This window comes from Heterodontus francisci, unplaced genomic scaffold (assembly GCF_036365525.1).
Source record: "Heterodontus francisci isolate sHetFra1 unplaced genomic scaffold, sHetFra1.hap1 HAP1_SCAFFOLD_61, whole genome shotgun sequence".
NCBI lineage: Eukaryota > Metazoa > Chordata > Chondrichthyes > Heterodontiformes > Heterodontidae > Heterodontus > Heterodontus francisci.
The window spans coordinates 102,368-118,119 of record NW_027141441.1 but is presented as its reverse complement, the minus strand read 5'-3'; the positions used below and the strand labels follow the sequence as shown (position 1 = coordinate 118,119).

At 46.2% G+C, this 15,752-nt stretch overlaps 1 non-coding gene across 1 annotated transcript; it reads right to left on the bottom strand.

Annotated features, from left to right (window-relative positions):
• Positions 1 to 14,526: 14,526 nt before the first annotated feature.
• On the bottom strand, positions 14,527 to 14,608 carry trnas-gcu (transfer RNA serine (anticodon GCU)). Its single transcript has one exon. It is a non-coding gene; the product is annotated as a tRNA-Ser (tRNA).
• Positions 14,609 to 15,752: the final 1,144 nt, after the last annotated feature.

Here is a 15,752-nt window from a genome sequence, read left to right as displayed (position 1 = left end):
GTTTGTGGGTATTAGCTGCTGCATTTCTGACATTACAACAGTGATTACACTTCAAAAGTATTTCATTGTCCACAAAGTGCTTTGATATATCCAGTGGTCAGGAAAGGTGCTATATAAATGCAAGTCTTTTCTTTCTTTATCACAACACATGACTGTGTAAAAATGGTTCTTCATGTCACCTCTGGTTCTTTTGCCAATCACCAGATATCTGTGTCCTCTGCTTACTGACCCTTTTACCACTGGAAACAGTTTCTCCTTATTTAAAGTATTGAAAACCTCCATGATTTTGAACAAATGTGTCAAATCTTTTCTGAATTTTCTCTGCTGCAAGGAGAACAACCCCAGCTTCTCCAATCTCTCCACATAACTGAAATCCCTCACCCTGCTACCATTGTGGTAAATCTCTTTTTTATTCTTTCATGGGATGTCGGCACTGCTGACACAATGTGATTCCTGTCAACGGAGCGTCCCGCTGACATCATCGGAGAGCGCCAAGCTGCACATAGGCACAGCTACATCTTGCCAGGATTAAGTGGCACATGCACAGGATGATGTCATGGCTCAGCACCAACATCATCGCATATCCGCCCATGGTCCATCTTCGCACATTCACGCTAAAGCGTCATCGGGTATCCAGCCTCTCACTCAGCTGAAGGAAGCGGCTGAATGGGAGACTTTGAGGTTGGAGCTCTCCCCCCTCGGCCTTGACGCTTCTTCTCCTCAACTGCTCGCTCTCCACCTCGCTGCTCCCCTGGATGATTGTTCCCCGCTCGCGTCACCCAGCTCTCCTGCCACTCGCTCCCAGCCCCCCAACCCCCACTCCAGCCATTAGCTCTAGGTCATGCCACTTCCCTCCTCTTGGCCACTCGTTCTTCACTCCTACGTCACACTTTATGAGAGGCATAGATAGTGTAGATAGCCAGAGTCTGTTTCCCATGGTAGGGGTGACTAAAACTAGAGGGCATAGATTTAAGCTAAGAGGGAGGAGGTTTAAAGGGGGTCAAAGGGGTAAATTTTTCACAGAAAGAATAGTGGGTATCTGGAATGAGCTGCCTGGTGGAGGCAGGAACAGTAGTCACATTTAAGAGGCATCTGCACAGGTACTTGAATGAGCAAGGCATGGAGGGATATGGAATTAATGCAGGCAGGTCGGATTAGTATAGATAGGCATTATGGTCAGCATGGACGCGGTGGGCCGAAGGGCCTGGTTCTATGCTGTGTGACTCCATGACTCTCTGTGACTCCTGTTAATTGTTTAATTATCCACCACCATTCAGGACTGGATGTGACAGGACTGCAGAGCTTTGATCTGATCTGTTAATTGTGAGATTGCTTAGCGCTGTCTATTGCATGCTGCTTCCGCTATATGACATGCAAGTAATTCTGTGTTGTCGCTTCACCAGGTTGACACCTCATTTTTAGGTCTGCTTGGTGCTGCTCCTGACATGCCCTCCTGCACACTTCATTGAACCACTATTGCTCCCTTGGCTTGATGGTAATGGTAGAGTGAGGGATATGCCAGGCCATGAGGTAACATATTGTGTTTAAATACAATTCTGCTGCTGCTGATGGCCCACAGTGCCTCATGGATGCCCAGATTTGAGCTGCCAGATCTGTTCATTTCTTCCCTCAGATATAAATGAAAAACAATTCTGAAGAAATGCATGAACTAAATAAAAAGGAGAGAGAAATAAATACTGACAAAATAGATGCCAGCATTTGGAAGGTAAAAAGATTTCAGTTTTATTATTGATGAGTGAGAGGAATATATCACACTTTGGGGCTTCTGTAAGTGGATTTACTGTATCAGAGTAGAAGTACTGTATCAGGCCTTGTTAGCTCAGTTGGTAGAGCATGAGACTTTTAATCTCAGGGTCTTGGATTTGAGACCCTTGTTGTGTGGTTGTTCTTCCCTTTTTCAGTCTTCATCGGCAGAGAGTTCAAGGAGTGTTTGAAATTAAATTCAACAACATCACCAGATTTCAACCCCCCCCCCTTGCCCCCATCCCAGTGTAGTTGACAGGACCCTCAACCTCTGCCTTCCCCCTTCCCCTCCCTCCCAGAACTGCGACAGGGTTCCCCTTGTCCTCACTTTCCACCCCACCTGCCTCCACGTCCAAAGGATCATATTCCACCATTTCCAACACCTCCAGCGTGATGCCACCACCTACCTCATCTTCCCCTCCCCTGTCAGCATTCCGAAGGGATCGTTCCCTCCACGACACCTTGGTCCACTCCTCCATTATCCCTGACACCGCGTCCCCTTCCGAAGGCACCTTCTCATGCAATCGCAGGAGATATAATACCTGCCCTTTTCCCTCCTCTCTGCTCATTATTTAAAGCCCAAACACTCCTTTCAGGTGAAGCAGCGATTTACTTGTACTTCTTTCAATTTAGTGTACTGTATTCGCTGCTCACATTGCAGTCTCCTCCAAATTGGGGAGACCAAACGCAGATTATGTCGAACACCTCTGCTCAGTCTGAAAGCATGACCCCGAGCTTCTGTTTCCTTGCCGTTTCAACACTCCCCCCTGCTCGCATGTCAACATTTCTGTCTTGGGCCTGTTCCAGTGTTCCAGTGAACATCTCCATGGAAAGAACAATCTTACACGCCAGCTCAAATGTTGGATTTTGTATGTTAAGTATCTTTTCTCATCCAAAGATTACACTATCAATCATTCACCACTCTGTCTTCTGCTGAATTTCGAGTTCAAATTTGTTTGTGAAGTTGAGTGACACGTTAAGACAGCACAGTCTTTGTCTTTGTGAAGGAAGTGATTTCAGAATGGCTGTTTGAAACTGTCCCTCCTTGCACAGAGATTCAGTGCAAATGCTCAAATCACCCACAATTTCTTTGTGAGAAATTTGTTCACAATTGCATTCGACATGGAAACCGCCTCAACATTAATCTCACTGAAGGAAAGTGTGACTGTGTTGTTTGTTTCAGGGTGTTGGTGCCGTTATGTGTCGCTCTTAACCAAGACTGGGACACAACGCAAGGTTGATCCAAGGTTGGCAGATATTATCATTCAGGAGCAAGAAAAATCAAAAGGAACCTAACAAGAAAACCCAGTCTCCAGATGTGGGAATCTGTAGATCCGCTTTGGGAAAGTGAATCAGAGCAGAATGAAGGGTGAACTGTCCGACTGCCCAGAAGAGATGAAGACACAGCTCAGTCAGCACATTCCCCTGGTTTATGATGCTGGAACATTCCTCACACAGGAATTATTCAACCCGATGACAAACGTGCTTACAGCCGATAATTTATTAAGATAATTTTTTTTTGAGCTACAACACAAACAGCTACTCGACAATGTGGAAAATTGCCCAGGTGTGCCCTGTCCATAAAAAAAAAGCAGGACAAATCCAATCTGACCAATTACCGCCCCATCAGTCTACTATCAATCATCAGCAAAGTGATGGAAGATGTCATCAACAGTGATATCAACCACCACGCATTTAGCAATAATCTGCTCATCGATGCTCAGTTTAGATTCCGCCAGGGCCTCTCGGATCCAGGCAAACATTTGGAAGCTGGAGTATAATGTGGGAAAATGTGAGGTTATTCACTTTGGTAGTAAGAACAGATGAATTAAATATTATTTAAATTGCGAGAGACTACAGAATGCTGAGGTATAGAAGGATCTGGTGTCTTCGTACATGAATCACAAAAAGTTAGCATGCAGGTAGAGCAAATAATTAGGAAGGCAAATGGAATGTTACCCTTTATTACAAGGGGAATGGAGTATAAAAGGAGAGAAGTCTTGCTACAAATGTACAGGGTGTTGGTGAAACCACACCTGGAGTACTGCGTACAGTTTTGGTCTCCTTATTTAAGGAGGGATATAATTGCATTGGAGGCAATTCTGAGAAAGAGGTGGGCAACTGTCTCTTCCCCACCACAGCCACCTCGAGGGCATTGTGCGGAGGGGGCGAGACTTCGGGCGTGCAGGAAGGATCTGATGGGGTGGGCTCTTCTCACCACCAGCCAAGTTTCATCTTGGTCCTTGTGTGAAAGTTCTGGTGATGAGGCATTCCGCCAAATGACTTTGGCAGTTTGCTCGGGGAACCATCCGACTGGATCCACCATCTCCTTTTCCTGTAGGGCCTTGAGGACATTCCGTGCAGACCACTACCTGAAGGATTGGTGGTCAAAGATGTTTTTCCACAGAAACTTTCCCACGAAGGATAGGTGGTACGGCATGGTCCAACTGGATGGAGCATTCCGCGGCAATGTCACCAGGCCCATCCTTCACAACGCTGGGGACAGATAGAACCTCAGCACGTAGTGACACTTGGAGATTGTGTACTGGGGATCTGAGCACAGCTTGATGCAGCCGCACACGAAGGTAGTCATCAGGATGAGGGCGACGTTGGGTACATTTTTCCCGCCCTTATCCAGGGGTTTGAACATCGTGTCCCTCCAGACCTGGTCCATTTTGGAACCTCATATGAAGCGGAAAATGGCTCGGGTGATCGCCACAGCGCAGGAGTGGCGTATGGGCCAGACCTGCACCACGTAAAGCAATGTGAGCGCCTCACACCTGATAAACAGGTTCTTACCCACAATGGAGAGAGATCGTTGCTCCCACATGCTCAGCTTATGGTGTATCCTGGCTACTCGCTCCTTCCAGGTTTTGGTGCACGTCCCAGCCCTTCCAAACCATATCCACAGCAACTTCAGGTAGTCTGACCTGACTGTGAAGGGGACAAAGGATCGGTCAGCCCAGTTCCCAAAGAACATGGACTCGCACTTGCCGTGGTTAACTTTGGCTACCGAGGCGAGTTCGAACTGGTCGCAGATGCTGATCAGTCTGCGAACGGACAGCGGATCCGAGCAAAAGACGGCGACGTCATCCAGGTACAGGGAAGTTTTAATCTGAGGGACTCCACTGCCTCGGATTGTAACCCCCCCTTATGCTTGCATCCTTCCTAATCGACTCAGCAAAGGGTTCAATACTGCAAACAAACAAGACAGAGGAGAGAGGACTGCCCTGTCTGTCTTTGCAAAGCAGGTGTAGAAAAAGATGCAGTGGTTTTTATTGCGGTTCATCCCAAGCAGCTGTGTAAAACAGGAGTCTGTGCTCTGCAGGCTGCTCTCAGGGATGCACACCGAGATAAACATCAACTGCTGCTGGAGGACTATCAATTCGGTGAAAGACGCCCTTTGGTCTGCCCGAAACTTGCTGGTCTTCCAGCGCAAAGAGTTGTCCATGACCGAATGTTGCTGACTGGCACATTCCAAGGTCCAAGACTACATGCTGAGGGACGCACTACAGCTTGGGGCAGCCACTGCAAAGGCTCACTGGGGAAGACCACTGTGTAAGGTACCCCCACAAGGTGAAGTGAGGGACTGGATCCATGGAAATCCCCTCGGGCTGTATCCAGAAAATATTTCTCCGCCTCCAGGCTCACTTCTTTGACCAGGAGTCCTCCTCCCGACCAGCAGACCCATTCTCCCACCTCCAGCATTCTCCCTCTACTTGGACCCCCCCCCCCCCCCCCCGCCCCCGCTGGCCACTTACCCGCTCTTGATCTCTTCATTGAAAACTGTCGGCTAGACATTTGTCATCTCAATTTCTTTGCCCCCCTCACTCACTCTAACCTGTCCCCCTCTGATCTTGAGGCACTCCGTTCTCTCAGGTCTAACCCCGACATGGTCATCAAAGCTGCAGGCAAGGGTGGTGCTGTTGTTGTATGGCGTACCGACCTCTACCTTGCAGAGGCTCAGTGCCAACTCACAGACACTTCTTCCTACCTCCCTCTGGACCATGACCCCATCACCGAACATCAAGCCACCGTCCAAAGGACTGTCACTGACCTCATCTCCTCTGGAGATCTTCCCTCTACAGCTTCCAACCTCATAGTCCCGCAACCCCGGACAGCCCGCTTCTACCTCCTTCCCACAATCCACAAACGGGTATGTCCCGGCAGACCCATTGTGTCAGCCTGCTCCTGCCCCACTGAACTTATTTCTTCCTATCTTGACTCTATCTTTTCTCCGCTGGTCCAGTCTCTTCCCAACTACATCCGTGACTCTTCTGACGCCTTACGTTATTTTGACAATTTCCAGTTTCCTGGTCCCAACCGCCTCCTCTTCACTATGGACGTCCAATCGCGCTGCATCTCCATCCCCCGCCAGGATGGATTGAGGGTTCTCCGCTTCTTCCTGGAACAGAGGCCCAACCAGTCCCCATCCACCACCACCCTCCTCTGCCTGGCTGAACTTGTTCTCACATTGAACAACTTCTCCTTCAACTCCACGCACTTCCTTCAAGTAAAAGGTGTCGCTATGGGTACCCGCATGGGTCCTAGTTATGCCTGTCTCTTTGTGGGATATGTCGAGCATTCTTTGTACCAGCCCTACTCAGGCCCCCTCCCCCAACTCTTTTTCCGGTACATTGATGACTGTATCGGTGCCATTTCCTGCTCCCTCCCCGAACTGGAAAACTTTATCAACTTTGCTTCCAATTTCCACTCTTCTCTCACCCATACGTGGTCCAGCTCTGACACTTCCCTTCCCTTCCTCGACTTCTCTGTCTCCATCTCTGGGGATAGGTTGTCTCCCAATATCCATTATAAGCCCACCGGCTCCCACAGCTACCTCGACTACACTTCTTCACACCCTACCTCCTGTAAGGACTCCATTCCATTCTCCCAGTTTCTCCGTCTTCGACGCATCTGCTCTGATGATGCTACCTTCCATGACGGTGCTTCTGGTGTGACCTCCTTTTTCCTCAACCGAGGAATCCCCCCCACTGTTGCTGACAGGGTCCTCAACCGTGTCCGACCCATTTCCCGTACTTCTGCCCTCAACCCTTCCCCTCCCTCCCAGAACCGTGACAGGGTTCCCCTTGTCCTCACTTTCCACCCCATCAGCCTCCATATCCAAAGGATCATCCTCTGCCATTTTCGCCACCTCCAGCGTGATGCCACTACCAGTCGCATCTTCCCCTCCCTTCCCCTGTCAGCATTCCGAAGGGATCGTTCCCTCCGCGACAACCTGGTCCACTCCTCCATTACCCCCACCACCTCGTCCCCATCCCATGGCACCTTCCCCTGCAATCGCAGGAGGTGTAATACCTGCCCATTTACCTCCTCTCTCCTCACTATCCCAGGCCCCAGATACTCCTTTCAGGTGAAGCAGCGATTTACTTGTACTTCTTTCGATGTAGTATACTGTATTCGCTGCTCACAATGTGGTCTCCTCTATATTGGGGAGACCGTTTTGCGGAACACCTCCGCTCGGTCTGCAAGCAGGACCCTGAGCTTCCGGTTTCTTGCCATTTCAACACTCCCCCCTGCTCTCATGCTCACATCTCTGTCCTGGGATTGCTGCAGTGTTCCAGTGAACATCAACGCAAGCTCGAGGAACAGCATCTCATCTATCGATTAGGCACACTACAACCTGCCGGACTGAACATTGAGTTCAATAATTTCAGAACATGACAGCCCCCCATTTTACTTTCATTTTTCGTTGTTTTTTCTTTTTTCTTCTTTTTTGATTTTTTACATTTTTTACAACCTTTTATATTGCTGACCTTTTGGTCAGCGATGTGGCCTTGTCCAACCTGCACCTTCTCCTTTGTTATCTCTTTCCCCACCCCCACCTCACTTGCTTATAACCTGTGACATTTTTAATATTTGTCAGTTTCGAAGTAGGGTCAGTGACCCGAAACGTTAACTCTGCTTCTCTTTCCACAGATGCTGCCAGACTTGCTGAGTGGTTCCAGTATTTCTTGTTTTTATTCCAGAAAATATTTGTTTGCTGCAAAAAGTACATGGCAGGTAAAATGAAATGGAAGGGTTGTGAGGCAATTCACTCCTGTACTGAAGGAAACTGATCTCCTTTGCAATCTTTGTATTGTTGACTTGGTGCTGTTTTTGAACTGTTTTGTAATGTATCTTTTTATAGTTTTTTTAACGAATAAAGTATATGTTGGAAATTTTAAAAAAAGTTCAGAGAAGTTTCACTGGATTTATTCCTGTGATGAAGGGGTTGTCTTGTGAGGAGGATTGAGCAGGTTGGACCTATACTGATTGGAGTTTAGAAACATGAGAGGTGATCGTATTGAGACATATAAGATTCTGAAGGGTCTTGACAGGGTAGATGCTGAGAGGATGTTTCCCCTCGTGGTGGAATCTAGAACTAGGGGACACAGTTTCAGAATTAGGGATTTTCCATTTAAGAAGGAAATGAGGAGGAATTTCTTCTCTCAGACAGTCGTTCATCTTTGGATTTTTATCTACAAGGAAGTCAAGGGTTATGGGGGGCAGGCAAGAAAGTTTGGTTGATGCCATGATCAGATCAGCCATGATCCTATTGAATGCCGGAGAAGGCTCGAGGGGTCAAATGGCCTCCTGCTGCTACTATTTCTGTTCTTGTGATCTCATTGCAGCTTGTTCCAAATAGAGACAAAAGAGTGGAATTCCAGAGGAGAGGTGAGAGTAATTACCCTTGAGTGAGTGTGGCATCAAGGATCCCTAGCACAATTGAAATCAATGGGAATCAGGGGAAAATTGTCCACTTGTTGGAGTCATACCTAGCACAAAGCAAGATGATTATGGTTGGTGGAGGCCGATCATCTCAATCCAGGACATTGCCTCAGGAGTTTCTCAGGGTAGTGTCCTAGGCTCAACCATCCTCAGCTGTTTTATTAATGAGTTTCCCCTCAACTTAAGTCAGAAGTGGGAATGTTAGGTGATGATTCACAACTCCTCAGATACTGAAGCAGTCCATGTCCGCAAGCAGCGAGACCTGAACAACATTCAGGCTTGAGCTGATAAGTGATAAGCGACTTGGTTGCCACAAAAGTGCCACGCAGTGAACATCTCCAATGAGAGAGAATCAAACCATCTACCTATTAATACTCAGCAGCATTATCATCACTGAATCCCTCACCAACAACATCTTGGGGGTTACCATTGACCAGAAACTAAACTGGACCAGTCACATCTATGCTGCAGCTTTTAGCGTAGGTCAGAAATTGGGAATTCTGCAGCAAGTATCTCACCTCCTGACATGCCAAAGCCTGTCCATTATCTACAAGGCACAAGTCAGGAGTGTGATGGAATACTCTCCACTTTTCTGGATAGCTGCAGCTCCAACAACACATAAAGAGCTCAATACCACCCAGGACAAAGCAGTCCTCTTCATCGGTACCTCACCCACCACTTTAAACATTCACTCCCTCCACCACCAGAGCACAGTGGCAGCAGTGTGTACCACCTACAAGATGCACTGCAGTAACTCGCTAAGTAACGTTCGACAGCACCATCCAAACCCGTGATCACTACCACCTCGAAGGACAAGGGCAGCAGATGCATGGGAACACCACCACCTGCAGGTTCACCTCCAAGTCACTCACCATCATGACTTGGAACTATATCACCATTTCTTCACTGTTGCTGGGTCAAAATCCTGGAACTCCCTCCACAATAGCACTGTGGGTGTTCCTACACCACATTGACTGCAGCAGTTCAAGAAGGCAGCTCCCCACCACATTCTCAAGGGCAATTAGGGATGGGCAATAAATGCCAGCCTTGCCAGCGATACTCACACCCAAGAATGAATAAAAAACAAATAATTCTCCACAGATTCCCCACAATCCAGGCTTGGACATTTACTTCAGGAGCACAGAGCTTTATATAACTACAACATGAGTTCCAATCTTCAGATTCCATTAGCCTTTCACATTATTTTCTACCAGTCCACTAGCTTTTAGTGATTCAGCACTCGGGTCTCTGCTTCTCAAGTTTCTAACATCTCACCCCTTATAAAAAACACTCTGATCTATCTTTCGTAGGTCCTAGATGACCCCACATTTTAAACTCCATCTGCCAAAGCATTGCTCACTCACTTAAGCTATCAAGAAGATTTGAAAATAAATTTCTTGCCAAAGGATAATGTTCTGCTTCTGCTCCCTCCCCTTTTGCTTTTCCCATTAGTATTTCATTTGGTGTAAATCCAGAGAAAGTGAAGATGGAAGGAAGGAGGGAGGGAAAAATCTTGCTCCTTTTCGTGATCCCTATTTGATCTTCATTCCAGTCCAATTTTGGTGAAGAATTCCGATTGTCTGTCTCAATTTTAATAAAGTATAAACAATTCTGGAATCACCAGCGAGATATTGACCAGAACATGTTTCCAGGCCAACTTTACACAAAAGCTCCCCCACAACAATGTGCCAGACACTTCATAAACTAACGACAAAATTGGGATCCGAACCCACACATGCAAAGCAAAATGCATGAGCACGCCACCGTCTTAACCTCTCGACCACCTTGTCAGCTGTTTGGACAGTACAGATCCTGGCTGTGCAGCCAGATGTGCAATGATGGAAATGCAGCTTCTGTAAGTAAATGCAATTTCCATCACATCAGGTCATGGCCTGTTGGGAATGGAGCGGTGTGAAACATTTCCAGACCATGTCCAACACGTTTCGACTCAGTGTGAAAATCCACCACGGAAATACAATCATATCATCACATCATGATTAACATCACTCAGACACCTGAAACATGAGGTCACTGACGAAGTCATGATGACCGAATTTCTCATGAAATGTCAACTGAACTAACTGACTGGAAGAATTGCTTGAATTCCACATGATCAGAGAGGCACAGCCTCATATAAATGAAACGTTACAATTCTAAACTGGGTGCAGGAGCAGAGAGACAATGTACACCAATGTTAGAAGGATTGAAAAGGTAGCTAAGAGCAAACAGAGACACTTGGCTTTATTAATAGAGGCATAGAGTAAAAACATATAAGTTATGCTAAACCTTTATAGAATACTGGGAATGAATGGCCTCTTCCTGTACCTCCACAGAAAGCTTCCATTCCAGGTTTACACACACTCATCAGGATCACTCTCCACAGATCCTGCCACTCCAGGCTCGGACACCCACTTCAGGATCACTCTCCACAGATCCCGCCACTCCAGGCTCGGACACCCACTTCAGGATCACTCTCCATACATCCCAGCACTATGGGCTCGGAGACCCTCTTGAGAGATCCTAAATCTCCAGACACGGACATCCTTTGAGGACCACTCTCCACAGATTCTTCCCTCGAGGCTCAGACACCCTCTTCAGAATCACTCTCCATACATCCCGCCACTCCACACACGGATATCTCCCTCAGGATCCGATCAAGGAATGTTGCTTGTCACTTATCAGCTCAAGCCTGAATGTTGTTCAGGTCTTGCTGCTTGCAGGCACAGACTGCCTCAATATCTGAGGAGTTGTGAATCATCAGCGAACATTCCCACTTCTGACTTATGTTGAAGAGAAAGCCATCAATGAAACAGCTGAGGATGGTTGGGCCTCGGACACTGCCCTGAGAAACTAGGTATCCAGTCATGAATGGTGGTGGACAATTAAATAACGAACCAGATGAGGAGGGCCCAAAAACATTCCTATCCTCAATGTTGGTGGAGCCGAGCACGTCAGTGCAAAAGGTGAAGCTGGGGCATTTGAAACCATCTTCAGTCAGAAATTGCTCAGTGGATGATTCATCTCGGCCTCTTGAGGTCCCCAGCATCACAGCTTCCAGTTTTCAGCCAGTTTGCTTCACTCCACATAATGGCAAGAAACAGCTGAAGGCACTCGATACAGCAAAGACTATGGGCCCTAACAACATTCCGGCTCTAGTACTGAAGAATTGTACTCCAGAACTAGCTGCACCCTCAGCCAAGCTGTTCCAGTAGAGCTACAACACAGGCATCTACTTGACAAAGTGGAAAATTGTCCAAGTGTGCCCTCTCCATAAAAAAAATGCAGGACAAATCCAATCTGACCAATTGCCACCCCATCAGTCGACTATCAATCATCAGCAAAGTGATGGAAGATGACACCAAAAGTGCTATCAAGCACCACACATGTAGCAATAATCTGATCATTGATGCTCAGTTTAGGTTCTGCCATGGTCTCTCAGCTCCAGGAAATAATTTGGCAGACAGAGGAGAATGTGGGAAAATGTGAGGTTATCCACTTTGGTAGGAAGAATAGAAAAGGAAAATATTATTTAAATTGTGAGAGATTACAGAATGCTGCGGTGTAGAAGGATCTGGGTGTCCTCGTACATGAATCACAAAAAGTTACCATGCAGGTACAGCAAATAATTAGGAAGGCAAATGGAATGTTACCCTTTATTGCAAGGGGGATGGAGCATAAAAGTAGAGAAGTCTTGCTACAAATGTACATGGTGCTGGTGAAACCACACCTGGAGTACTGTGTACAGTTTTTGTCTCTTTATTTAAGGAGGGATATACTTGCATTGGAGGCAGTTGAGAGAAGGTTCATTGGATTGATTCCTGTGATGAAGGTGTTGTCTTATGAGGAAAGCTGAGCAGGATGGACTGATACTCATTGTAGTTGAGAAAAATGAAAGGTGAACGTATTGAGACATATAAGATTCTGAGGGGGCTTGACAGGATAGATGCTGAGAGGATGTTTCCTCTCGTGGTGGAATCTAGAACTGGGGGACACAGTTTCAGATTTAGGGGTTTTTCATTTAAGAAGGAATTTCTTCTCTCAGAGGGTCATTAATCTTTGGAATTCTTTACCGCAGAGAGCAGTGGAGGCTGGGTCATTGAATGTCTTCAAGATTTTTACCGACAAGAGAGCCAAGGGTTATGTGGGCAGGCAAGAAAGTGGGGTTGAGGTCATGATCAGGTCAGCCATGATCCTATTGAATGGCGGAGCAAGCTCGAGGGGCCAAATGGCCTACTCCTGCTATTAGTTCTTCTGATCTTATGTTCGTATGATCTCATTGCAGCTTGGTCCAAGCAGAGACGAAAGAGTGGAATTCCAGAGGAGAGGTGAGAGTGATTACCCTTGAGTGAGTGTGGCATCAAGGATCCCCAGCAAAATTGAAGTCAATGGGAATCAGGGGGAAAACTCTCCACTTGTTGAAGTCATACCTCGCCCAAAACAAGATGTTGTGGTTCGTGGAGGCCAATCATCTCAGCCCAAGACATTGCCTCAAGAGTTTCTCAGGTTAGTGTCCTAGACCCAAACATCCCAGCTGTTTCATTGACGACTTTCTCTTCAACATAAGTCAGAAGTGGGAATGTTAGATGATGACTCACAACTCTTCAGATACTGAAGCAGTCTGTGCCTGCAAGCAGCAAGACCTGAACAACATTCAGGCTTGAGCTGATAAGTGACAAGCAACCTTCTGGCCACACAAGTGCCAAGCAGTGAACATCTCCAATGAGAGAGAAAAAAAATCTACCTTTTGATATTCAGAAGCATTATCATCGTTAAATCCCCCACCATCAACATCTTGACCAGAAACGTAACTAGACCAGTCACATCTATGCTGTGGCTATAAGCGCAGGTCAGAGATTACGAATTCTGCAGCAAGTATCTCACCTCCTGACACCCCAAATCCTGTCCACCATCTACAAGGCACAAGTCAGGAGTGTGATGGAATACATCCCACTCAACAACACTCAAGATTCTCAACACCATCCAGGACAAAGCAGTGCACTTGATCGGCACCTAACCCGCCACCTTAAACATTCAATCCCTCCACAACCTGTAAACAGTGGCTGCACTGTGTACCATCTCCATATGCACTGCAGCAAGTATCCTTCAACAGCACCTTCCAAACTCGTGACCACTACCACCTCGAAGGACAAGGGCAGCACATGCATGGGAACTCACTACCTGCAGGTTCCCCTCTAAGTCACTCACCATCCTGACTTGGAACAATATAGCCATTTCTTCACTGTTGTTGGGTCACAATCCTGGAACTCCCTCCCCAATAGCACTGTGGGTGTTCCTGCACCATATGGACTGCACCAGTTCAAGAAGGCAGCTCTCCACCACCTTCTCAACGGCAATAGGAATGGGTAATAAATGCTCGCCTTATCAGCGATACTCACACCCAAGAATGAATAAAAACCAAATCACTCTCCACAGATTCCCCACAATCTGGGCTTGGACATTTACTTCAGGAGCACAGAGCTTTATATCACTGCAACATGAGTTCCAATCTTCAGATTCTGTTCACTTTTCACATTATTTTCTACCAGTCCACTAGCTTTTATTAATTCAGTATTCGGGTCTCTGCTCCTCCGCCGTTTCTAACATCTCACCTCTTACAAAAAAACACTCTAATCTAGGTAGTAGGTAGTAGATGACCCCTCATTTTGAACTCCATCTGCCAAAGCATTGCTCACTCACTTAATCTATCAAGAAGATTTGAAAATAAATTTCTTGCCAAAGGATAATTTTCTGCATCTGCTCCCTCGCCATTTGCTTTTCCCATTTGTCTTTCACTTGGTGCAAATCCAGAGAAAGTAAAGATGGAAGGAAGGAGGGGAGGAAAAATCCTGCTCCGTTTCGTGATCCCTATTTGATCTTATTTCCAGTGCAGTTTGGGTGAAGAATTCCAATTGTCTGTCTCAATTTTAATAAAGTATAACCAATTCTGGAATCACTGCCTGGACATTGACAAGAACAGGTTTCGAGGCTGACTTTACACATAAACAATACACTGAACAGTTCATGAACTAGCGACAAGAATGGGATTCGAACCCACGTGTGCAGAGCACAATGGATTAGCAATCCAGCGCCTTAACCTCTCGGCCACCTTGTCAGTTGCATAAACATAGCTGTCACCTTCAGCACAGCTTCTGGCTGTGCAGCCAGCTGTGTAATGATGGAAATATATCTTCTGTCAGTAAATGAAGTTGGGAATGGAGCGGTGTGAAACATTTCCAGACCATGTCCAACAAGTTTCTACTCAGTGTGAAAACCCACCACGGAAAGACTGGAACATACAATCATTTCATCACATCATGATTAACATCACTCAGACACCTGAACCATTAGGTCACTGACGAAGTCATGATGACCGAATTTCTCATGAAATGAAAACTGAACTAACTGACTGGAAGAATTGCTTTAACTCCACATGATCAGCGAGGCACAGCCTCAGGCCGACTTGTCGGGTGGTGTAAACAGATATCACTGCTTCTGATCTTCACCAGAACAGAGAGTGAGATGTAACATTGATCATCAAACAGACTGTGAGAGAATACAACAGAATAAAACACATGGAGAGACACTGTGGAATAACAAATAGATTTGATTGGAATGTTGAAATTTTGATTGGAATGGATAAAACACCAGAAACAGCAGATTAAATTGGGATTCTCATCATTATATTGATCTGGGACAGAAAAGAGAAACTGATGGAAAGAAGAGAAGAAGGAAGAAAAGAAAGGATGGAACTGTTCAATTTTTTCAGTTTTTTCAATCGCCCATCAAATCTGATTAAAAAAATTGCAAATAACAGAGAATTTCACCAAAAATGGAGATTAAATTTTGCTGAAACCTTGGATCGAAGGATGCTCCAACAGATCACCTGTTTAACTGTCTCCTCACTGGGGGATTTCAATCAGTGAGCAATATTATTCTCTACTTTTTTTGTTAATTGGTCCCAGAAATGTCACTTGGAATTAATATCTGTGTTCCTATTCCTGAATAATAAAATTGTGAGGTTCTCGATATTTTCTGGACACAGTTCCTGCTGAAAGAACTAAGAACTCTTTTCTAATTTACACAATGTCCTTGGTGCTGCTCTCTCTTCTCCCAAACTTCATCTCATGTGACTGTTACATCATCACTCTGACAGTGGGAGGGGTTGATCCCACTATCTTCAGCATTAACCCTTTACATCCTTATACCACACTGTCTGTCCAAAAAAAATGGGTGGAGGGAACTTCCTTCATTTATCA